This window comes from Triticum dicoccoides, chromosome 3B (assembly GCF_002162155.2).
Source record: "Triticum dicoccoides isolate Atlit2015 ecotype Zavitan chromosome 3B, WEW_v2.0, whole genome shotgun sequence".
In the NCBI taxonomy this organism is placed as follows: Eukaryota; Viridiplantae; Streptophyta; class Magnoliopsida; order Poales; family Poaceae; genus Triticum; species Triticum dicoccoides.
The window spans coordinates 104334011-104340483 of NC_041385.1; the positions used below are offsets into that span (position 1 = coordinate 104334011).

A 6473-nucleotide genomic window follows, 5' to 3' on the forward strand; every position below is an offset into this window, starting at 1 on the left:
GACAAATTAGGTGACCGCCGTTGGATGGCAAAAAATGTTCGCTCTGTACAGTTTAGATGTTTAGGGGCGATTTGGTGATGCGTGTGGGAGTTGCCATAGAGGTTGTGTATTTGTGCAATTTCCTCCGACCTTTTATTTTTCTACAGGATTTGCAGTCCTCCATTTATCCAAAAGAAAAAACATTTTATCCAAGGAGGGCCGAACGAGTTACACCCACACGTGCGAATGGATGATAGGTACACTGCCAATTAAGTCAAAGCATCGCGTGGAAAAAGTGACGGTTATGTGGCTGCGGCGCACAAACAAACAAATCTGGCATGGCATGGAGCGAAATTTCAAACCAAATGGCACATCAAGCTATGACTGCATCGCATTAGCCCAGCGACAGGATCCTGAAGGGCTGGAACGACGATCAGAGCTGAGCATCGCTCCAGTCAACAGTCAACACCAGTACAGTGCACAGTACAGAGCCCTTCCGAGAAGCCAGCCCCGCTACGTTAGTCGTCAATGGACGCGGATTAAAGCCTTGTTGGAGTTGCCATGGTGTGTGCCAGGCTTGAGTCAGATACCAAGCTCCTGCTCTAGCTTCGGGACGTACCATGGCCGTGGGTTTCGCTGCCGGCGGCGCTGGCGAAGACCAGAGGCAGTACGGCGGGAGGGTCACGGCGTTCGCGGCGCTCTCCTGCATCACGGCGGCCATGGGCGGCGCCATCTTCGGCTACGACATCAGCACCGCGGGCGGGTGTCGTCCATGGAACCGTTCCTCAGGGACTTCTTCCCGGACGTGCACAGGCGGATGCAGGCCGGCGCGGGCGTCGGCAACTACTGCAAGTTCGACAGCCAGCTCCTCACGCTCTTCACCTCCTCGCTCTACGTCTCGGGGCTCCTGACGGCCGTGCTCGTTGCGTCCTGGTTCACGGAGAGGCACGGGCGCCGGCCGTCCATGATCCTCGGCGGCGTCGCGTACCTCGGCGGCGCGGCGGTCAGCGGGGGCGCCGTCAACGTGTACATGGCCATCCTCGGCAGGGCGCTGCTCGGCGTCGGCCTCGGGTTCGCCAATCAGGTCACAACAAGAAATTTTCTACATATTCGTAAGGGCTACGTGGAAAAATATACTGACGATTTTGATGGCAGGCAGTGCCGCTGTACCTGTCGGAGATGGCGCCGGCGCGATACAGGGGAGCCTTCAGCAACGGCTTCCAGTTCAGCCTCTGTCTCGGGGCTCTCGCCGCCACCGTCGTCAACTATGGCGCCGAGAAGATCAAGGCTGGCCGGGGCTGGAGGCTCTCGCTGGGCCTAGCCGGCGTCCCCGCCGTGCTGCTCCTCGTCGGCGCCATCTTCCTGCCGGAGACACCTAACAGCCTCGTCCAGCAGGGCAAAGGCCGTGGCGAGGTGAAGGCGCTGCTCCAAAAGATCAGAGGCATCGACGCCGTCGACGAAGAGCTGGACGACATCGTCGCCGCCAACGCAACGGGGCAGGCCGGCGACAATGGCCTGCGCCTCATCCTGTTGCAGCGACGGTACCGACCGCAGCTTGCCATGGCCATCCTCATACCGTCCTTCACGCAGCTCACCGGGATCAACGCCATCGGCTTCTACGCGCCGGTGCTGCTGCGCACCATCGGCATGAGCGAGAGCGCGGCGCTGCTCTCCACCATCGTCATGGTCATCGTCTCCTCCGCGTCCACGTTCGCGTCCATGCTCCTCGTCGATCGCTTCGGGAGGCGGACACTTCTCATCCTCGGCGGCGTCCAAATGTTCCTCTCCGAGGTGCTCATCGGCGGCATCATGGCCGCGAAGCTCGGCGACGAGGGCCAGGTCAGCAGGACCTACGCCGTCGTCCTCATCTTCCTCATCGGCGTCTACTCCACCGGCTTCGGCTGGTCCTGGGGCCCGCTCAGCTGGCTGATACCGAGCGTGATCTTCCCGCTGGAGGTCCGGTCCGCCGGGCAGAGCATCACCGTGGCGTCGGGATTCGTGTTCGCCATCCTCGTCGCGCAGTACTTCCTGGCCATGCTGTGCCGCTTGAAGGCGTGGTTGTTCTTCTTCATCGCCGGGTGGATCCTGGTCATGACGGCGTTCGCGTACCTCTTCTTGCCGGAGACCAAGGGGATGCCCATTGAGCAGATTGGGAACCTGTGGGGGAAGCACTGGTACTGGAAGAGAGTTGTGGGGTTGACGAAGTACAGGACAGTGAGAAGCTCTGAAGCTGCTTCCACTTTCTTTCTATGCATCAACACGATCTCGAGAGCTACTCAAGACACCGAGGATGTACACAATCAATTATTTTTTTAAAATGCAACCAACAGAACAACTGCAACAAACATCGACAAAAGTCATCAAGTAAGGGCATCTTCAAAGCCGACCCTCAAACCTCCCGCAATCGTTCGGACCGAACTTCCCGGACGCAATTTGCCATCCGACAGCGACCTGCATCGGCCCGCGGAGCGGTCCACACGTCCGTTTTCCCGTAAACCGGAAGCAAACTCGGGGTTTTTTGCAGGTGTCGGGACACCAGTCACGTAAGACTCTGACACCCCAGCCACCGAAAACCCTGCACGCACCCCGCGTCTCCATCTTTCTCTCTTTCTCCTCATACGCTTTCTCTCTCGTCGACGCCACCGCTATACCGCCCCGGCCGCCCGCCAACCCGCTGTCAGAACCTCAACCGCTACACCACACAACCATGCTGCCTGTGCTCAGCCACCGGTCCACGCCTCCCGTCGGTCCTCCGCCACGTAGGTACCATCCACCTCTACGGTAGTCAGCACGTCCGGCAAACATTTGGTGAAATGTTCGTGCTAACTTTTTTTGTCCCTTCTTTGAAACAATGGATTCATACCTGGAGTACATATACGAGCACTACATTGACTCATCTGACGAGGAGTACTACACGGGTGAAACGGCTATGTGCAGACGTGGAGCAGGCGGAAGAGCATGTTTTCAATTTCAAGGGATCAATCAAGGGTCATCGACTGCTCAATCAGAACAGGGCACGGGGCCACTTGATGTTGATGGATGACTACTTGCCGCTGATGCCCTATTTGCTGACAGTTTTCGTCGGTGCTTTCGGATGCGAAAAAATGTCTTCGATCGCCTCTACCATGGCGTCCGGTACTTTGATGACTACTTCATCTTGAAGAAGGATGTTGTTGGAAGGATCAGATTCTTTGATTATCAGAAGTGTGTGGCCGCATTGCGGATGTTTGCATATGGCATGGCCGCATATTCATGGGATGAATACCTCTGGATGTCTGAGAGCACATACGGAGCAACCATGGTCAGATTTGCTATTGCCGTGGTCTTGGTTAGACCCGGGCATGGACAACCCAGCCCGAAAGCGCGAACAAGGTATAACTCATTATTTTATTAGAAATATAGGTATAATATATATTTTAAATAGCCTAAAAATCATTATTTTAATCAAAAGAGCACTTTTCATGTGTTTCGGGCTGGGTCGGGCTTTTCACAGCTCGGCCCGATGAATGCCCAGGTTTAGTCTTGGTGTTTGGACATCAATACTTGAGAGAACCAACCGTCGCAGACACCGAGATGCTCTTGGCAATGTCCGAAGCAAGAGGGTGGCCAGGTTTGCTCGGATCTCTTGACTGCATGCGTTGGAGATGGAAGAACTATTCAAAAGCTATACTAGGGCAATATTAGGGCCATTTCAAGGACAATATCAGGGCAATCATTCTTGATGCAGTTGCATCATAGGATCTCTGGATTTGGCATGCTTTCTTTGCATATGATCGGGACACACAATGACATCAATGTGCTGCAGCGGTCTCCATTGTTTGCTAGGCTGAGCACAAATACAACATGGGATACTATCTGGTTGACGGGGTCTATCCTTCGTAGGCTACCTTTGTCAAGACTATCTCTAAGCCGGTTGGTCAAAAAAAATCTCATTTTGCCAAAAGACAAGGATCAGTTGTTCCAGGCCCATTTTGCAGTTGTTCCTGGACCTGCTAAACAATGGGATCTGGAGACCTTGTGGGAGATGATGATATGTTGTGTGATCATAACATCATCGTGGAGGATGAGGGTCAAGATGCTGTCGCAGCTCTTGAATTTGAGAACATGGTGGTCCATCAAACTTTTGAATTTGAATCCGAACATGTTTGATGAGTTTGTTCAAATGCATCAACAAATTCGAAGATTTGATTGAGCATTCGTGGGCGGTTAAAGGGGACAACTAGAACATATGTGCTAGTTGATTTCAAGTTTCAACTATGTTAATTTGAAAACATTTTTGGATTGTAATATTCAAGTTAGAATTACTATTTGCTATGTTGTTATTTTAAGCTCGCGGACTTAAAAAAAAGTAAAAGATTTGCGGCTACGCTTGGATGGCCGGCTCCCGCATCAGTGTGTGCAGACTAGTCCCCACACGTCCGCAAATGGATGCGGTGTCGAATTTAGTGATCAACGTTGGAGATACCCTAAGGCTGGTCATAGTGGGGAGTAACTTAGACTAGTGTCATATGCATGACACTAGTCTAAGTTACTACTTTCATAATGCAAAGTAACATAAGAGTAGTATCTTGGATGGCTTCATTTATTAACTTGTAGACTCATCTTGTCTCGGGAAGTGCTATGTTACAGTAACATATTATGTTACCACCTCTCATTAACTACTTGCCACGTAAGCAAAATTTTCTTGAAATGCGCTATGTTACTACCTAAGTTACTCCCATTATGACTAGCCTAACACCCCCCGGTAATGTGATATGTGCTCAAATGGCGCCTTAAATATGGAACAATGCATGAGCACTACCACAGTTGGACCCAACCACCAAGGCTAAATCATGGGCTCATCCAAAAGAGGAGTCTAAGCAAACTCCTTGTGGTGTCCTCAACAATAGAATTACATGTAAACAATGCCATTGCTAGGTTTAACCAATGAAGGCCGGACCTAGAGTTTTCACCCTTAAAACTCGAGACCCAGTACTCAAACAAAACCACCAAGCCAATGTTGCCATGTGCTGCCACCACCTGCATCCATCATCACACATCTTCGCAGATGCACAATCCTGATGTGGACCTAGCCACACAACCAGTAGCGGAGCCAGCACCAAGACACGCCTCAGGCCACCTTCGCTATGAACAGTAGCTACGGTGGTAAAAAGCAGCAACAATATGAACAGTTTACAAAAGAATTAGTAGACACGCCCCAGGCCAAGGCCCTTGTTGCCTAGGGCCTGTCTCCGCCACTGCACACAACTAGAACAATGCCCATGCAAAGACATGTTGCCGAGCACTGCATAGGGGTCAGTTTGTTTAAAGAGTTAAATTTGAGGATTCAATTAGGTCCGTCCACAATTTAACTCCTTCAATTTTTAAGAAGTTAAGGAGCATCGTGCAATCTTACGTGGAGATCCGTATAATTTTTTTATTTTTTACTTTTAATATTGTGTCACTTGATTGATACCTGGGTAAGTCGGAGTCGACTGAAGATCAAGCCACGCCCGAAGTTAATTTATAAGGCCTTGTTCGGTTGCATGCGAATCCGAGTGGATTGAAGGGGTTTGAGGGGGATTTAAACCTCTTATAAGTCAAAATACAAACTAATTCTTGTCAAACCCCTTCAATTCTCTTGAGAGAGGATTAACCGAACAAGCCCTAAGGGATCCGCTACCTGAAGTTAATTTATAAGGATCGGCTAGAGGCACCAAGTCAATACTGTTGACAAAATAATAAAGAGTCCATCCTACAAAGAAGGAGAAAGTGTACGTACTCCATACCATACATAATTCTCACGCTGTAAGGAATGAACAAATCGAATGGAAACGAGTGGTCAGCAAACACACGGCACGGCACGTACGTCCGTGGCTGCCGAAACACGACACAAACACACGAGTGCCATGCATGCGCGCATCTGCACTGCACTCACCGGGCCGCGACGCCCGCCCGCCCACGCACAAACGCGCGTGCATATCAGCCGCGGCAGCCATTTTTGGCGTGGCATCCGCGCGAGTAGGGGTTGGCCTGCTCCGGCATATACGCACCCGTCACCTTGAGCACGCGCGCCGTGGTGGTCTCCGGCTGGGTCGCCTCCGCCGCCGTCGCGTGGGCCTCCTGCAGGCCCGCCATCAGCAGGCAGCCGCCCAGCAGCAGGGCCGCCAGCCCCACACGCACGCGCATCGCCTTGCTCTCCATGAACGATGAGAGATCGAACAGTGTAGCTACTAGCTAGCGTTCTGATCAGTTGCCTCGCGTCTTCTTGGTTTCTCCTTCAGGTTCAGCTGGGGCAGTCTTTTCTAGGGGCTGGCTCCATCGGCCTAAAAATAGATGCGGATGGGAGGGAACGTCGGGACTAGCTCTCATTTTCGTTGTGTTCAAAAAAAACTCGTGTGTCTATTTTTATGCAGGGAGAGTAGCTATATTTGGTGCGTACAGCCTTCTGCTTCGATTTATAGGTTTCATTTAGGCCATGTTTTAAAGAACAAGAATAAACCTACATGTATGGG

General features: G+C 51.7%; 1 pseudogene; it reads left to right on the forward strand.

Annotated features, from left to right (window-relative positions):
• The first annotated feature begins 581 nt into the window (after positions 1-581).
• On the forward strand, positions 582-2295 carry LOC119279369 (annotated as a pseudogene).
• The last annotated feature ends 4178 nt before the right edge of the window (positions 2296-6473 follow it).